Here is a 16,794-nt window from a genome sequence, read left to right as displayed (position 1 = left end):
TCCGCGAGTGGGTTTTGGGTTTTATTCCCTTTTTTTTTATTTTTAAATTTTTTTTCCTCTATTTTTCGGGGAGGGCAGAGACGTTTCCCAATTAGCCCAATCAGGCTGGAGATCCTAGGTGTCAGTAGTGAGTAGGAGCGAGGGAAGGCACCGGAGGAGGAGGAATCCAGGCAGCCGGAGTTCCAGCCGGGGGAGAGCGGCGGCGGCAGCCCCGGGAGGCGGCCCCGCTCCCTCCCCGTCCCCATCCCTTGCCCCAGCCCCTGCAAACTTTAGGACGACGAAAAGCGCCTTGGGGGACCCCCTCCAGAGACAACCTGCGCTCCTCCGCCTTCTCCCCTCTCCCGGAGGTGGGTGGGCTGGAGAAAGGAGGAGCAAGAGCGGCCACTCTCTCTGCAAAGCTAAAAAAAAAAAAAAAATAGGAAAGAAAGAGAAAAAAGGATAGAAAGGGATTTTTATTATCGCTTCAATTTTTTATTTATTATTTTTTATTGTCCCTCCCCCGTGCATTGGGCTGCTGTTGCCACAGCACTTCTACACCTCTCTCCGGCTATTTTTTTTTTTTTTTAATTTTTTTTTTTTTTCGGAAAGGGGTGTGTGCCTGTGTTTGCAAAAGAGCCTGGGTGTCCAAGCCGGCTCCACAGCCACCATTGGAGAGGAGGGCTGGGGAGGAAGGAAGGGCTGGCTGGCGAGACAGCCGCAGTGCGAGCCCTCCCCGGCGGGCGGGCGGGAGGCCGCGGAGCCGGGCATGGCCCCGTAGCGCATCCCCTGCCTGCATCCCCTGCCCGCACCCCGCCCGCAGCTCCGCTGCCCGGCTCCCCCCACTGCCGGCTGCTTTAGAAGCGGAGGGGGGGAAGGGCTGGGGGAGGGAGGGAGGGAGGGAGGGGAGGGAAGGGGTGATTTGGGGGGGGAGTGAAAACTGGAGCTGCTTCCCCCCCCCCAATCCCCCCCCCACCATTCTCCCCCCCCTCCTCCGGCTCTGGGCGAGCCAGACACGGTTTGCCCAGTGCAGAGAGAGGGGCTCCGTGTTCCGCCTCCGTGGAGTATTTGGGATTGGAGAGAGACACACACGCGCACACACACACACACACACACGCACACAGAGACCATCTGCAGTGTCAATGCGGCGCCTGCTCTGAAGACTGAAGTGGGGGGAAAGGAGAGGAGAGAAATATAATATATATATATATACACACATATATATATATATATATATATACACACACCAAAACCCACCCAAAGCAAGCCAGGAGCATTCCCAGGTAAGGAGCCCCCCGCCCCGCCCGGGCAGCGGGGGCTGCGGGAGGATGCCCCGGAGGATGCCCCGGAGGATGCCCCGGCAGGGCTGGCGGGGCTGCAGCGGTACCTGCCCTCCACACCTGGCGGCAGCCAAGGGAGGGGGTCTGGGAGGTGCCCCCACCGCTGCTCGCCACTCCCGAGTCCCGGCAAGGGGGTCTGGGATGGAGGGCAGGGACCCCCGCGGGCAGCGGGCTGAGCCGGGGGGCTCGGGCACGGCCCCTCCCGGCCCGCCCTGGGAGGATGCTGGGCGGGGGGCGCGGCGGGGACCCCCCTGCTCCACATCCCCGGCGCGGAGGGGACGCGGTGCCCGCTGTCCCCCGTTCCTGATGGCTTTTTCCCCATGCACAAGGCTCAACTTTTCTCCCCGGAGGTAGCGGCTCAGCCCGCAGCCCGTTCCTCGTCACCCCCGGCATCCCCCGGCTGCGGGTTTGCCTCCCCTCGGGGGGTGTTTTCCCCCTGCGATGCTCCGGAGCTCTCCTCGGGCGAGGAGCTGGAGGCATTTCCAAACTTTTCCTGCTCGCGGTGAGGTTGCAGCTGGACGGGGCTGGAGGCAGAGCCCAATTCCCGGGGAGGATAACAACACCTCCCGGGTGACCCATGGATGGGGAGAGGGGACAGCGGCCATCCCTGGTAGCGAGCACCTAAGAGGGAAGGGCAGACCCTCGCGGCTTCCCTTCCTGCAAGGTGCTGGAGAGTTTTCCTGCCCAAATCCCGGCTGCGGAGTCAGCGCTGCCGAAGCTGCCTCCTTTCCCTCGGTGCATGTGTGTGCTGCGTATCGATGCTCTGCGTTTATCAGACATATGCCCTTAAATGATGTACACCGGGAGAAGTGATCTGAACACCGAGCCGCGCGTTGTTTTGCTGGAAATCCACGTTGTTTTGCTGCAAATCTAATGCTCCGGCAGCAGCTGAGTTCCTCCCAGACAAACAAACCCGCTTGCTCAGCCCCAGCAGGGCTGTTTGGGTTTGTAGCGGCTGCATGTGGCTGCTCCATCCCCAGCCCGGAGGAAATCCTCCTCCCGGGGCTCCATCTGCTCGCTGTGCCGGGAAGGGATGGATGAAGGGATGCGGGGCTAGGACCCCCGAGAGGGGCTCGCCCTAATGGCAAGGAGCCGCTGGAACGCGGGTGGCTCCGCACCTCTCCCGCAAAACTTCCCCACCCGGCTCTGCTTCCCAGCCTTGCTCGCTGCGAACGCACCTGACTGCCCACGGCTTCCCTCCGCCGCCGGGAAAAGAGATTTTGGGAAAAGCGAGGGGGGGTGTGCCGGGAAAAGAGATTTTGGGAAAAGCGAGGCGGGGGTGTGGTGCTCCCCGGGTCGTGGGGTGAGTGGTGCAGAGAGGGGAGGTTCGGAGCGGGACCCCCGAGATGCCGGGGGATGCTCTCGATCCGCGGGAACAATGACGGTGCCAGGGGATTTTTACAGCCGATGCAAACTGCTCGCAGCCTTCTAGGGACTTGAGCGTGCACGAATATTTCGGAGGGCGGAAAGCGTGCTAACTTATTTTCCTCAGCTGCCCTCTGTTTCAGCCGGGTGTTGTTTGTAGAAATCCGGGAGCGGGCAGGACCAGCGGGGCACGGGGGGCTCGGGCTCCTCTGCTTCTAATTTCTGTGGTTTTAATTACGGCGTGTGCCTCCCAGAGTGGGATTAGGTGCTTCCTCCCCCCGCCTAAGCCTCTGGCTGGAGGTGCAGGGGATGCGAGCAGCGTTTTGCTTGTGGTTTTGTGTTATTGTTTTTGGGGTTTTTTTTGCCGGGGGAAGTGCGTGTTTGTTTGTTTGTTTGTTTGTGTGTGTGGGATCCTTCGCTAAGCCGGGTTTCAAGCGGTGCAACAGATGTGTGTGTGTGTGTTTCTCGTGTGCAGCCAGGTTTAAACACGCAACCCCAGCCCCGGCACGAAAAGCTGGGCTTTTCTCTCCTCCTCTGCCCAGACCCACCCTCCGTGAGGTGTCTCCTTTCCGAAAGGGTCACTCCAAGGCTTCTTCTCTCCCTGTCCCATCCCGAACGTGCGGCGCTCGGCGGTATCGATACCACGCGAAATGAATGCCAGCCGCATGATCTAAGTGTTGTTTCTGTCCAAGACGGGTGTTTTAGATGCTCAGTCGCGGTGCTGTAGGGAAGCATTTGCTCGAGGATCGCAGGCACTGCTGTCAAACGCGCTGTGCGCGGCTGGGGAGGGATGCTGCGAGCCCAAAGGGACGCGCTGAACTTCTCCGCAGGGAGAGCGAACATTTGAGCTTTTCCTCAGCGGATTCACCTGCCGGCACCCCTCCCTGCAGCGCAGAGAGCAGAGAGGGGGTGGGTGAGGCAAAGCCAAGGGCTGAGCAGAGGCAGGAGAGCGGCTGGGCTGAGCTGCACTGCTGGGAAGGCAGGAGCCGTCTGTGGCAGCTCCATCCCGGGGGGCTCAGCCTTGCCGGAGCCGCTTTCATATCAATTCCTCCACTTTCGCAGGCTGACGAGGGGGAGGAGAGATGCCGGCGCCCCTTTTGTGTTGCATCTTTTTCCTTTTCCCGAACCGCTTTGTCTCTGCCTCCCGATGCCGAGGGGATGCAGTAAAACCGAGCTCCCGCTCGCCGTGCCGGGGCTGGATTCGTGTGATGAGCCCGGCAACATCTTACGATGCTCGGGGTGTGCTGAGGGTTAAAGCCATGTGGGAATCAGTTTTTTTGTGAATAAGGGAACCCTGAGAAGGATGCTGCGGTGCTCCACGCTGATCTGACCTGGGGAGGGTGTCAGAGGTGGGGCTGCTGCTGAGTTTTGGAGTTTGCAGTGCCAGAGTTTGGGGCTTGGCACTGCCCACATGTGTTTGGGAGCGGGATGGCGTGGTGTCCTGGGAATCATTTGGCTGCTCTTGACATGTTTATTATTTATAACCCCTCTAAAGCGGGCTCCCACATAGCTGAGACTCCAAAGTCTCATGTGCTGCCCATGAATCCCCCTCCCCACCTAAGGATGCGTTTTGGGCTGTGACTGTTCCCCCTAGCAAAGCCCTCAAACTGCTTCATGCTCTAACACAAAGCATCTGGGGAACCTTTCTGGCTCTCGGAAAGGCTTCAGAGGGCTCTTTCTTACTCCTTCCTTCTGGCTGGTGAGACTCGGGGAAGGGGCAGCAGCGCTCCAGGCGCCCAAGGCAAGGAGACTTCCCGTCTGTGCAGAGAGTCGGGGCAGCCCAGCGCCTTCCTGCAGGGCATCAGTGATGAGCGTGCTTCCCTGCCTGGCTGTCTTCCTGTGAAAAGTGCTTTATATCCCTCGGCTTTGAGCTCTCAAGGAGCCTGTGACAAAAAGAAAAAAGAAGAAGGAAAGAAAAAAAAAAAAATTACGTCGTGCTGCCCACATGTTTTTCACTCAGGCTCTGAGTGGTTTTAAAACAGAGCTGTTCACTCAATTCCTGTGGTATGGATGGGGAAACTGAGGCACAGGGTTTTAAAACAGAACCATTTACTCCATTCCTTGGTGTGGATAGGGAAACTGAGGCGCAGGGTTTAAAACAGAACCATTTACTCCATTCCTTGGTGTGGATAGGGAAACTGAGGCACAGGGTTTAAAACAGAACCATTCACTCAATTCCTGTGGTATGGATAGGGAAACTGAGGCACAGGGTTTAAAACAGAACCATCTATTCCATTCCTGTGGTGTGGATAGGGAAACTGAGGCACAGAGTTTAAAACAGAACCATTCACTCAATTGCTGTGATATGGATAGGGAAACTGAGGCATGGGGTTTAAAACAGAACCATTCACTCAATTCCTGTGGTGTGGATAGGGAAACTGAGGCACAGGGTTTAAAACAGAACCATCTATTCCATTACCACGGTGTGGATAGGGAAACTGAGGCACAGGGTTTTAAAACATCACCATTCACTCAATTCCTGAGTAATTGGGAAACTGAGGCACAGGGTTTTAAAACAGAACCATTTACTCAATTCCTGTGGTATGGATAGGGAAACTGAGGCACAGGGTTTTAAAACAGAACTATCTGCTCCATTCCTGTGGTGTGGATAGGGAAACTGAGGCACAGGGCTTTAAAACAGAACCATGCACTCAATTCCTATGGTATGGATAGGGAAACTGAGGCACAGGGTTTAAAACAGAAGCATTCACTCAATTCCTGTGGTCTGGATAGGGAAACTGAGGCACAGGGTTTAAAACAGAACCATCTATTCCATTCCTGTGGTGTGGATAGGGAAACTGAGGCACAAAGTTTTAAAACAGAACCATTCACTCAATTGCTGTGGTATGGATAGGGAAACTGAGGCACAGGGTTTAAAACAGAATTATCTGCTCCATTCCTGTGGTCTGGATAGGGAAACTGAGGCATGGGGTTTAAAACAGAACCATGCACTCAATTCCTGAGTGATTGGGAAACTGAGGCACAGAGAGGCAAACAGCTCAGTCCACATTTATTGATGAGGAATTCTCACTCACCAGCCTGAAATGCAAACTGAGCCCCCAGTGGGATTTTGATGAGAGCAGGGAGTGGTGCCTGCACTCCAGTCTGTGCTTCAACAGCCAAGAGCAGCCCTTGGACACAACGGGACATTTCCAGGATTGAATTTTTTTCCAGTTAAAATGGCAAATGGGTGCTTTGAAGTGAGAAAAAATAATGGAATTACAGAATAGTTTGGGTTGGAAGTGACTTTAAAGATCACCTAGTTCCAATGCCCTGCCATGGGCAGAGATAACCAAACATTTTGGGTTAGAAAACTGGCCTGGGAGCAGCTGTGCTTTCATGGATCTCAGTCCCAGTGCCTTTAAAATTTGCTGCAAAATGTTTTGAACCACCTTTGGGAATGGAGACACCACTGCAAAAATGATGTGCTGAGTTCCCCACAGCCTGTGTGGTGATTCTCTGTACCTGGCATTCTCCCTTGGGGTTTCTTTGACTCATCCCAAAGAATAGTCTGGGTTTTTCTGTTGGTGCATGAGCTCTGTGAGTTTGCCTCATCCTTCAGGGGCTGAGCAGCCACTCATGTACGAGGTGCCAGCTCTGTGTCCCCTGCCAGAGCACCCAGTGCCGTGTGGCTCCATCCTGAGCCCTTTCCTTGGTAAACACCTCTGGGAGCCCTCAGAGATGATCTGAAGGCCCTGAACATTGGTTTGAAAGCCCAATGACCACTTTATTTTAGGCACCTGTAGCCCTCCAGCTCCAGCTGATGTGAACATTGCCAGGGACATGCTCCCTTCCAAGGGGATTCCTGGAGCCATGGAGGAAGCCAACTTGTTGCTGAAATATGATGATCCCTGCTGTTCCTACCTCAAACACTAATGTTTGTAGAAGACACCAAGTTCTCAGAGCCTGAAGACCTGGGGGAGAGCAGTAACTGGGTTCAAACCCCCATCCCACTCTGCTGCCCCTCAGCAGGTGGCTCTGGCCTCACCTGGAATCACCAGAGAGGGAGAGAGATCATTTGCAGACTCTGTGACTTGCTTTTGCTCCAGGCTTTGCTGCTGAGAGGGTTTGCCCCCCTTTAAAAAAGTGGTTTTCAAATGCTTCATGCAGTGAAACAAAAATCCAGCCCCAAAAGTCAAGTGGCTGAGACTCCCAGGCTTCTTTTGCATGGGGATAAATAAAAGGTCCTGATGAGTGTGGCAGGATTTGCACTTGTGACCCAAAAGGGAGATGTGGGACCCCTGCTTCTCCTGCTTTTCATGCCTGATCTCTGGGTTTCCTTCCACCTCTATTGTCCCCACACTGATCTGCTGGGGCTTTCCCACCCAGCCATTGGCAATAAATAAATTTCTGGGATTTGAACTTGCCAGGAGAAATGTGTGGCTCTGATGCAGATAATACAGGTTAGCTTTCCACTACAGGCATTTGCACGATCTAAACCCACACAGTTCCCCCTCCTCTGCTCTCCTGCAAGGTCCAGAGGGATAAATCTTGATCCTTGAGCCAAATGAACATAAATGTTTGTGAAATGAGGCTCCACGACCTCTGTGTTATTTCTCCTGGAGCTTAAAACACTCCACGAGGGAGGAAAGGTGAGGCTGGTGAAGATGTTTATTCTCAGTAGTGCTTTCCTGGGAAACAGTGAGGTGATGCTGGCCTGGTGACCGCCTGTGGATGGTTAATATTTATATATTTGCTGGTTTTTCTGAATGAGGAACTCACACTTGCTGCCAGCAGCCCCCTGATGATCATTCATGCCGAGCCTCGCTGGGGACCGGCCGGGCATTCCACTGCTTGGTGACTTGGTTTTAGAGTTATAGGGATCAGGAGGATGAATTAGCAGTAAATTACAGCCTGGATGGCTTCATCCTCAGCAGTGACAGGGTTTAAATTAAAAATATCTTGCTGGGATGAAGCACCAGTAAGTCAAGCTCTGGTGTTGTGTCAGCGAGAGCTCAGCCCCGGTGGAGCAGGAACACGAGGAGCCCTCACATCGATTCCCAGCTGAAATGGGAAATTGCCACTTTGTTTCTCCCATCAAATATTCTTCCTTTCCTTTCCTTTTTGCCTCTTTCCCCAGCTGGAGGGAGGATGGCCAGGCTGGGAAGGTGGGGGAAGCTTTGCGGATTCGCTGCACGCGCGTGTGGCCCTGTTTGACTTGGTTAGAGCATATTTGATTGTGAAAAGGGATTTATTTGTTTTTTGTGACAGGGGATTTGTCTATAATGTAGTGCTGGAAAGAAAACTCATTTAGAGACTAAGGAGGTGTATCCTGTTACAATTGCCTATTGATGGAATAGCAAGTGCTTGGTGTGCTGCACAGCTTCATTTTACTTTAGGGAAACTTCTCCTGGGCTGCCAAAGGGAGACTTGGGTTTGATGGAGAGCTGTCCCACAGCCCTCAGGGGCTTCTTTGGCTTCTTATTTCCCCATCTATCAAGTGGGGGAGGTCTCCTAGAAGTGACTGTCCCTTCAGCCACCACCTAATTCTTCCTTTGCTCTAATGATCTTTAAAAATGACTCATTTTTTGTGAAATGAGTAAAACCAGGGGGAACTCACTCACCAGCTGAGGAACGGCATCATGTCCATGGATAATTGTCACTAATGGGCACTGTCCCACCCCTGGGCAGTGCCACCTTCTTCTGCTGGCTGGGAAGAGGCTTTCAGAGGTGCTGAGGAACAGGAGGTTCTGTATTCAAGGCAAAGGCTCTGCCCCCACAGCCCTGACAGGGAGGGGAGGTGAGCTGGGAATACAACCCCACCAACTGTGGAACCAATCAAAAGCTTGGGTTTTTCTTTAATGGACAATCTAGGGAAGAAAAACCCACAGCCAAATCAGGGTGGGCCATGTGTGCCTTGGAAAAAAGGAGTTTTGGGGCTGTTTTGGGAAATTCCTCCTCAGAAAAAAGGAGTTTTTGGGCTGTTTTGGGAAACTTCTTCTATTTGTCAGGGTTTTGGTGCAAATTTCTGGGTCTTGGTAAAAGCAGAGCAATATGTGGAGTTTTTAAGCTGTTCTGAGTTGTGTAAGTGTTGAGGGCTATTTGCATGGATAATTTTGGGTGTTTCCTCCTTTTGGTTGTGCCTCAGCCTTTGCACTCTCCTATTTCCTCCTGGCTGGACAGTGAGTGGAGCTATCCCCTGTCACAGCCTCCTTTCCTTCCAGCCCTCTGGATCCCAGCAGGGATTTGGATTTGGGGGGTAGTAATGACCTCAATACCTGATGCTTTTGAGACGTTCTACCCCCATCCTTCCTTGGATCCCAGCAGTGATTTGGGGGGTTGCAATGACATCAGTACCTGGTGCTTTTTAGACTTCATACCTCAGCCCCCCTGGATCTCAGGAATTATTTGGGGGATTGCAATGACCTCAGTACCCAGTGCTTTTGAGGCTTCATACCCCATCCCTCCTTGGATCCCAAGAATGATTTGGGGTTTCTAATGACCTCAATACCTGGTGCTTTTGAGACTTTCTACCCCCATCCTTCCTTGGATCCCAGCAGTGATTTGGGGGATTGCAATGACATCAGTACCTGGTGCTTTTTAGACTTCATACCCCAATCACCACTTGAACCCCAGCAATGATTTGGGGGGTTGCAATCACCTCAATATCTGATGCTTTTGAGACTCCATACCCCCATCCCTCCTTGGATCCCAGGAATAATTTGGGGATTTCAGTGACATCAGTACCTGGTGTTTTTGAGACTTCATACCTCAGCCCCCCTGGATCTCAGGAGTGATTAGGGGGGTTTCAATGACCTCAATACCCAGTGCTTTTGAGATTCCATACCCCCATTCCTCTTTGGATTCCAGGACTGATTTGGGGATTGCAATGACATCAGTACCTGGGGTTTTTGAGACTCCACACCCAAATCACTGTTTGGATCCCAGCAATGATTTGGGGATTGCAATGACCTCAGTACCCAGTGCTCTTGAGCTTCCAGCCCCATCCCTCCTTGGATCTCAGGGGTGATTTGGAGATCGCAATGACTTTGTGTTTTGAGACTCCATGAGACTCCATACCCCATCCCTCCTTGGATCCCAGGAGTGATTTGGGGTGTTGCAATGACCTCAATACCCAGTGCTTTTGAGACTCCATACCCCATCCCTCCTTGGATCCCAGGACTGATTTGGGGATTGCAATGACATCGGTACCCGGTGTTTTTGAGACTCCACACCCCAATCACTGCTTGGATCCCTGACTGCTCCTCTCCAGCTCATCCACACAGCTTCCCCAGGGGGGGCAGTGCTCAGGGACAACCTGGAGGGGGACTTCTTGCTCTAAGTCCATCTGTGCCACCACTGAAGCCACCTCTGGGAGGGCATTCACCCTGAAGACGGCGGGATGAGCTCTGAGTTCTCTCCTGTGCCGAGCTGCTATGGTGATGAGTTGCTATAGAAACACATATTTAGCATTATTATTTATTATTGAAAGGTGCTCCTTTTCATCCCTTAAAAGCAGGGTTGTGCCCAGCAGACCCCAGTGGTGGCTGTGGGACACTGCCCACCCTGTCCATGTGGGATGGGGGGGTTAAGCTTCCTGGGAATGCAGGTTTATCCACGCTGGAGGCAGGGAGCCGTGCTGTGCTGGCCCAGCAGGCTGATCTGGTTAAACAAATCCCCCAGTTTGTTCCTGTCACAGGTCCCTTCCCTCGTCAGATCCCTCCTTTGGAGGGGGATTTGAGTGTTGTAATGAGCTTACTCATCTCCAAACTGGTAATCTCGTGCCACCACTCGGGGTGCATCAAGTTCTGGGACAATGTCTGCTCATCCAGCACAAATGCTGCATTCACAGCCCCTCGTGGGCATTGCCTGGTGAATACCTGCTCTTATCTCTGCCTCTGCTGCTCCTCCTTGCTTGCTGGAGTCCCTCCCTGTCTGCAAGCCCCTCCTCTGGTGCTCCTGTGCTGGGGTCCTGCTCAGCTGAGCCCCTCTGGATTTGCAAGGGCCAAGCAGAGCAAGCCCTGCTCAAGGCATGGCTCTGCCTGCTCTCACCATCACTTTCCAGTGCCCATGGGTGGGATGGATCCTGCTTTGGGGGGTCTTGCTCCCCAGGAATGGGTGCAGGTTTTCTCTGCAGCAGAGACCCGTTTATCCAGCACATCCCTGGGTTTTTATCCACCATCCCTGGGATGCTCAGATCCCAGGGATGGTGGATAAAAGGTGCAAGAAGGATGCATTCACAGGGATTCACAGCTTCCCCTGGAAGCTGGCAGTGCTGCAGAGGTGGCTCTTCAAGAAAACCTCCCTCCTTCCCTCCTGCTGTCCTTGACAGCCTGGCAGCCCTGAGGATGCTGCAGTGGCTGCACAGGGGTGGCTCAGTGGGGACAGGAGGTGCTGGGAGGATGGAGAGGTGTCCAGGGGCACTGGGAGGAGTGGGGCTGCTTTCCCTCTCTGGCTGGGGCTTGTCTTGCAGCAGGGATTAGCTGTGCAGTTCTTTTCTTGTTCCCTGGAAATTGCCTAGTGGGGAAAAAAAAGGCAAAAAAAAAACAACAAAAGAAAGGAAAAGGGAAAGAGAAAAGGAAAACAACACAGCTTTTCTGGATGCTGAATGAACAACTGGGAGGTGAAGTTGTGGAGCAGCTGCAGGGGGTGGCTCAGCCCCTCCTCTCACTCCCTGCACAGGTGCTGCAGCTGCAGGTGCTCCCCTGGAGACGGGGTGGGGAGGGATGCAGGAATGGCTGGACCACTGCAGGATGCTGGGGAGGCAGAGCCCTGGGCTTGGGGGATTCTCTGCTGCTGCTGCTGCTGCTTGCAGGGTGAGTTCCCTGAATGCCTGCAGGTCTCCACCTTTGGCAGCCTTTGAGGAAACAAAAGGAGGTTCTTGAAAGCACCCCCTGAGGCAGGAATAAAACACCTTCCTTTGCAGAGCCCTCTCACTGCTTGAAGTCGTTCCCTTTGGGCTTTGCATTTTCCTTCTTGGAAGCTCTGCTCCCTGCAGGGAAGAGGAAAAAAAATTCCTGGGGTGAAGGAGCTGGGCTGAGGGGGATGGGGGCCCTTCCTGGAAATGGAGGAAGGGATAAAGGGGTCCAGTGGAGGGGTCTAGGGGTGAATGGAGACCCCTGTAACCCCTTGTGTAGGGTCACATCCAGCCTGGCTCTGCTGTAGGGATGGTTGGGAGCATCCTGTGGGGTGGGAGGTGCTCCTGCACATCCCAACCCCTTCTCCTGGTGAGGGGAGGCAGCAGAGTGGGGTTTCTCTGAAAGGAGGAGGGCTGGCTGTGGGAAATGAGAGCTTGCTGTGCCCTGGTTGGGTCACCCTTGTCCATGTGGGTCAGGAGGGTTTGGGGTTTGCCTCCACCATCCCTGTTTTCCACTCTGAGCTGCACCAGCTGCTTGCACACGTGATTTGGAGAGGCATCCAAATGATGGAATGGATTTGGGGCCGATTTGGGACCCCTGTGAGTCCCACCAGCCCTGAGACCGCCCAGTGTCAGATCTGTCTCCAAAAGCCCACTGAGGGTGGAGTCATTTTGGCCACCTTTGCATCCTCTGGCTTTCCCTTGCTGATCTCCAAGGTCACTCCCAGAGATCAGGAGCTGCTCACCTGGGCCAGGAGGGACTTTGGAGCTGCACCCTCTGCCTGGGTGAGGGATGGAGAAGGGAGGAGAGCCATGGCAGGAGCTGGGGACTTAAACCAGCACCCCTTAGAGCCACTCAGGAGGGATTTCCTCCCTCCTTTATGAAGGAATTGCTGCCCTTGCCTGCCTCAGCAAGGCAAATGGGATGCCCGAAAATGAAAGCACTGACTTTTAGGACAAATTTCTCTCTGCATAATATCTCAAAGAAAGCAAGGAGAGGAAACAGCAAGCAGGCCTAATTAGGTAAGTATTCCCCATTAGGAAGGGGAAGGAGCTATCAAGTCGATTTCCATTTCCTCCTTGTTTTACATGCCTGATTGTTCCGCCTCTCCAGGAGGCGGTGTGTGAAGTAGGTCTCTCCTTAGCTTGGAGAAGTAAATAATCAGGGCACCACGAGCTCCTGAAGCTCTTCCCAAAGCTTTCCAAATCTGGACTGAGCTGAGGATTTTTAGCATCTTCACCAGCTTTCCAGGAGCTCCTCAGCATCCATGAGACCTGGCAGGGACTCGTTTTCCCCCCTTCATGCTGAGAACCAAGGTGGGCAGCAGGACTTGCATATTCCTGCAGATATTTCTCCCTGTTTGACCTGTTCTGGGTGGAATTTCTGCAATTTCCTGGCTGCTTCCCAGTATAAACCTGGGTGTGGGTACATGGAGGTGCATTGGGAAATGAGATTGGGATCACCACCCAGTCCAGCCCTACCTGAGCCCAGCGTGTCCCCATGATGTCCCCATGTCCTGCAAAGCTGCTCTGATTGGGATCAGCCCCTAAACCAGCACTCAGGCCACCCCTACCTGAGCCCAGCATGTCCCCATGATGTCCCCAGTGTCCCCACGATGTTCCCACGTCCTCCTGGCTGTGTACCCAAAGCTGCTCTGATTGGGATCAGCCCCTAAACCCCAACTCAGGCCACGCCTACCTGAGCCCATGGTGTCCCCATGATGTCCCCATGTCCTCCAAAGCTGCTCTGATTGGGATCAGCCCTTAAACCACCACCCAGTCCACCCCTATCTGAGCCCAGTGTGTCCCCATGTTCTCCTGGCTGTGTACCCAAAGCTGCTCTTATTGGGATCAGCCCCTAAACCAGCATTCAGGCCACCCCTACCTGAGCCCAGCATGTCCCCATGATGTCCCCACGTCCTCCAAAGCTGCTCTGATTGGGATCAGCCCTTAAACCAGCACCCAGTCCACCCCTATCTGAGCCCGGCGTGTCCCTGTGATGTCCCCAGTGTCCCCACGGTGTCCCCACGTCCTCCTGGCCGTGTACCCAAAGCTGCTCTCCTGGCTGTGCTCTCTACTGCCTCTTAGAACAACACATTGCAGCGTGGGCTGCAATTATGGAGCCATCAACGGGTTCTTGTGACACATTTTGGCGAGCCTGGGGACGCTTTGTGTGCACCAGCCTGCGAGGGAAGCTCTCTCCTCCCCCCCTTGTGCTGCCTCCCCCTGCTGCAGAGTCTGTAAGTGGTGTTATTAAAGGCTGTCATTGGCACAGTCAATGGCTGACACAAGGCAGCCCTCAGACTTTGACTCATCACACACACACACACACACACACACACACACTTTGCAATGCATGAGCCACAAAAAAAGCCCATTTCTCACCAGCATCACCCTTTCCCCAGCTGCTTGGGCCCTTTTCTGCATTCATTTCAGAGAAGAAGCCTTGATTGTCCTGCAGTGTGAGGAAGGGATTGGAGTTGCATCATGCTGCCTGCACGTTTCCCAGCTCTCTCATTATCTTTTGCTGGAAGTTGTGATGCCTTTTTTTTCCCTAAATACAACTCCATATATATAGATATATATATGTGTGTGTGTGTGTGTGTGTGTTTTATACATATACATAAAAATACACATTTATATGCACATTGCTACACACAAATGCAAACTGCACATGCTTTGGAAATGCCAATCTGTTCACCCTGCACTTTTCACAGATCACTGCCAATTTTCCCTCACAGTTCAGGAAAGGTTCTGCAGGTCCAGATTTTTGGAGAAGGAGGAGCAGCCTTGCTGCAATAGCTGGAATTAGGAGGAATTTAGGCATTAAAAAAACCCCAAAAATTTTACTTTTTCCTCCAGCATCCCTTGATCAGATGCTGATGGCAGAGAGATGTTTTCCAGCTGGTAAGGAGGAGAGGGAAGAAAGAAAAGAGTTTGAGGTTTTCTTCCACTGCAGAACTGGGAAGAAAAAGAGCAAATTTGGACAAACCTTTGTGTCTGGGCATGTGCTCCAGTTGGGCTTGGCTGCCTCAGTGCTTTTCAGAAGGTGCTGGTCCAGGCCCTGCTGGTGACAAAGGAGTCTCTGAGGGGCTCTCAGGGGTAGGGGATGATTGTGCAGCATTTCTCATCCTTCCCAGTGGCTCAGCTGGACCCTGGCCACGAGCACTCAAGTGGGGCAGCACGAGGTGCCACGAGCCTGGAGGAGATCCCAAGCAGATTGGAGCTCCATGACAATCTGCTTTTCTGCTTTCCAGTCCTTGGCTGTGCCTGGACACGTGCAGAGGTCTCCCTGCCTCCAGCTGGTTGATGCACAAGGTTCTTGGAGCCACATTTCCCCCACTCACAGCCCTGCTGGCCACTCAGGCTGCTGCCCTGTTCTGCTGCCCTGCTCTGCCTTCCCTCCTTCAGGGGATTTGTGTGGGAGGATAATTCTGAGGCTTCTCCAATACTTGTACAAGGGTATGGAGAAGTGACTGTGAGATGCTTGTGATGCCTCAGGGTTTAGCTTTTATATTTTTCACATTCTGTGCTGCTTTAGTGTGTGGGTCTGGGCTTCATATTATGGGATGGTGAGCTCTGTGCACAGAGCAGGGAGACAAAACAATTCCTGCTCCAGCTGGGCACCAAGGACAAATGCCCCAAATCTCAGCCCAGGAGCACAAACCCCGTGGGCTGGAGAGAGAAAAACAAGCAGGGTGGGACTGCAGGGGCTAAAGCTGGAATGGGACAATGAACTGCAAGATGCAAATGGAGCAGAACTGATCCCAGGGAGAGACCCCGGGAGCGCTGGTGCATTTTGGGGCCATTTTGGTTCATCTTGGGTGCAGCCCTGGCTGGGCTCTTGTGCTGCCCAAGGTGCATCCATGGAGGAGATCCTTTGAATGAATCCCTGCTTTATTCTGGAACTCTGCCCAGCCTCTGTCCTAGCTCAGCCTGCACAAGGCATCACTTGAAGCCTTTTCACTCAGTGATTTGCCTCTTAGTTTCACTTGGTCCTTGTCTTCTCTCCTGTCTTGCTTCTCCCTCCCTGGGAACACAGGCAGCAGAATCAGCTTTATTTTCTAAAAAGCAGAAAGGTCTCCAGGTGTAGGGTTGTGCTCACCTGTCTCTCCTGCACTGCTCTCTGCCAGTGAGTGACTTCTCTCACCACCCATAATCAGCCTCTCCCCAAGGTCTCTCTGTTGCTGGGCTCAGGGTGAAGGTTTTACAGCCACTGCCTCTTCTCAAGCACAGGAGAAAAATAATCCCTTCCTCAGCTCAAGGAGCAGCTTTTAAACTGGTTCCTGCTGCTGCTGAGGCAGGGTGGCTGCAGGAGGGGCCCAGCCCAGCCCCTGGCAATGCTGGGATGGATGGAGGATGTGTGTGTCAGGCTCCCCACGCAGAGGAAGGAATCAAATATCTGCCCTATCTCAAATGCCATGCTGGGCTCCTCTGGGACAGAGTTATTGGTGAGGAGGAAGCTGACCTTCTCCTGTGTTTATGAACTGAATCTCTGGTTCACTTTGGGTTTGATTTCTCCCCCCTCCCCTCCTGTTACAGAGTGCAGTACTCCATTTCAAAGGAAATAACATTTTCTTCATTTTCTCTTCTGCTGGGATTTTTTTTAAAGTGTTGCTCAAGATGAACAGGATTCCTTCCCCTCAGCTTTCTGTGCTTTACCCTTGGCTTGTCACTCTGGAAGTGGATGTTGCTTGCCCATGTTTTTTGGGGCACCAGGGATATTCCCCTGTTACAGCTGTTGAGGTTGCACAAATTCTCCTGGAGCTGGGAAAACACATAATTATTTTAGTAGTCAGACCCCAGCGAGTCTGAGAATTAAAAATTCTCCTCATTTCCCTCAGTGCCACATGGATCTGTCCTTCTTCCTCCTGGCTGACTTATCTCCAGCCTTCCCTGGCACAGCTTTTGCTGCAAATCCTTTCCTGCAAGGGCTGGTCTTGAGCATCCTTAGAGCAGCAAGTCCTTTGGAGCCCCATTTCCTTTTCCTTCTGCTTCTGCCTGTGGAGAGCAGATTTTAGGAAGCTCAAGAGCTCTGTCTCTCCTGTGCACAGGTCCCTTGGAGATATTTAAAGGCACTTTGCTGAAGTTCACAGGTGACTTTTGAAAATCTTGGCCATTGCATTCATGTATATATATATATATATATATATATATATATATAAAAATATAAATATATATAAAATATCCGTTTTCTCTTCCCTCCTGTTTTCTTTCTCTGTCAGGAATCCAGCTGTGCAACATGTGGCACTTGTAGGGCTTGGAAGGCAGGAAGATCAAGCAAACACAGAGCTTTCAGCAAGAAGAGATAAATTT

The 16,794-nt window shown here is 53.0% G+C and overlaps 1 protein-coding gene across 1 annotated transcript in view; it reads left to right on the top strand.

Moving 5' to 3' along the window:
• Positions 1–948: 948 nt before the first annotated feature.
• Positions 949–16,794, top strand: part of PLXNA4 (plexin A4) — a 510,265-nt gene continuing 494,419 nt past the window's right edge. The window contains exon 1 of the mRNA XM_077179282.1: positions 949–1,259. The gene's annotated coding sequence lies outside the window, so the exon portion shown is untranslated. The remainder of the gene's footprint in view (positions 1,260–16,794) is intronic.

This window comes from Agelaius phoeniceus, chromosome 5 (assembly GCF_051311805.1).
Source record: "Agelaius phoeniceus isolate bAgePho1 chromosome 5, bAgePho1.hap1, whole genome shotgun sequence".
NCBI lineage: Eukaryota > Metazoa > Chordata > Aves > Passeriformes > Icteridae > Agelaius > Agelaius phoeniceus.
The sequence above is the reverse complement of the archived record's forward strand: the minus strand, read 5'-3'. Positions and strand labels throughout refer to the sequence as shown.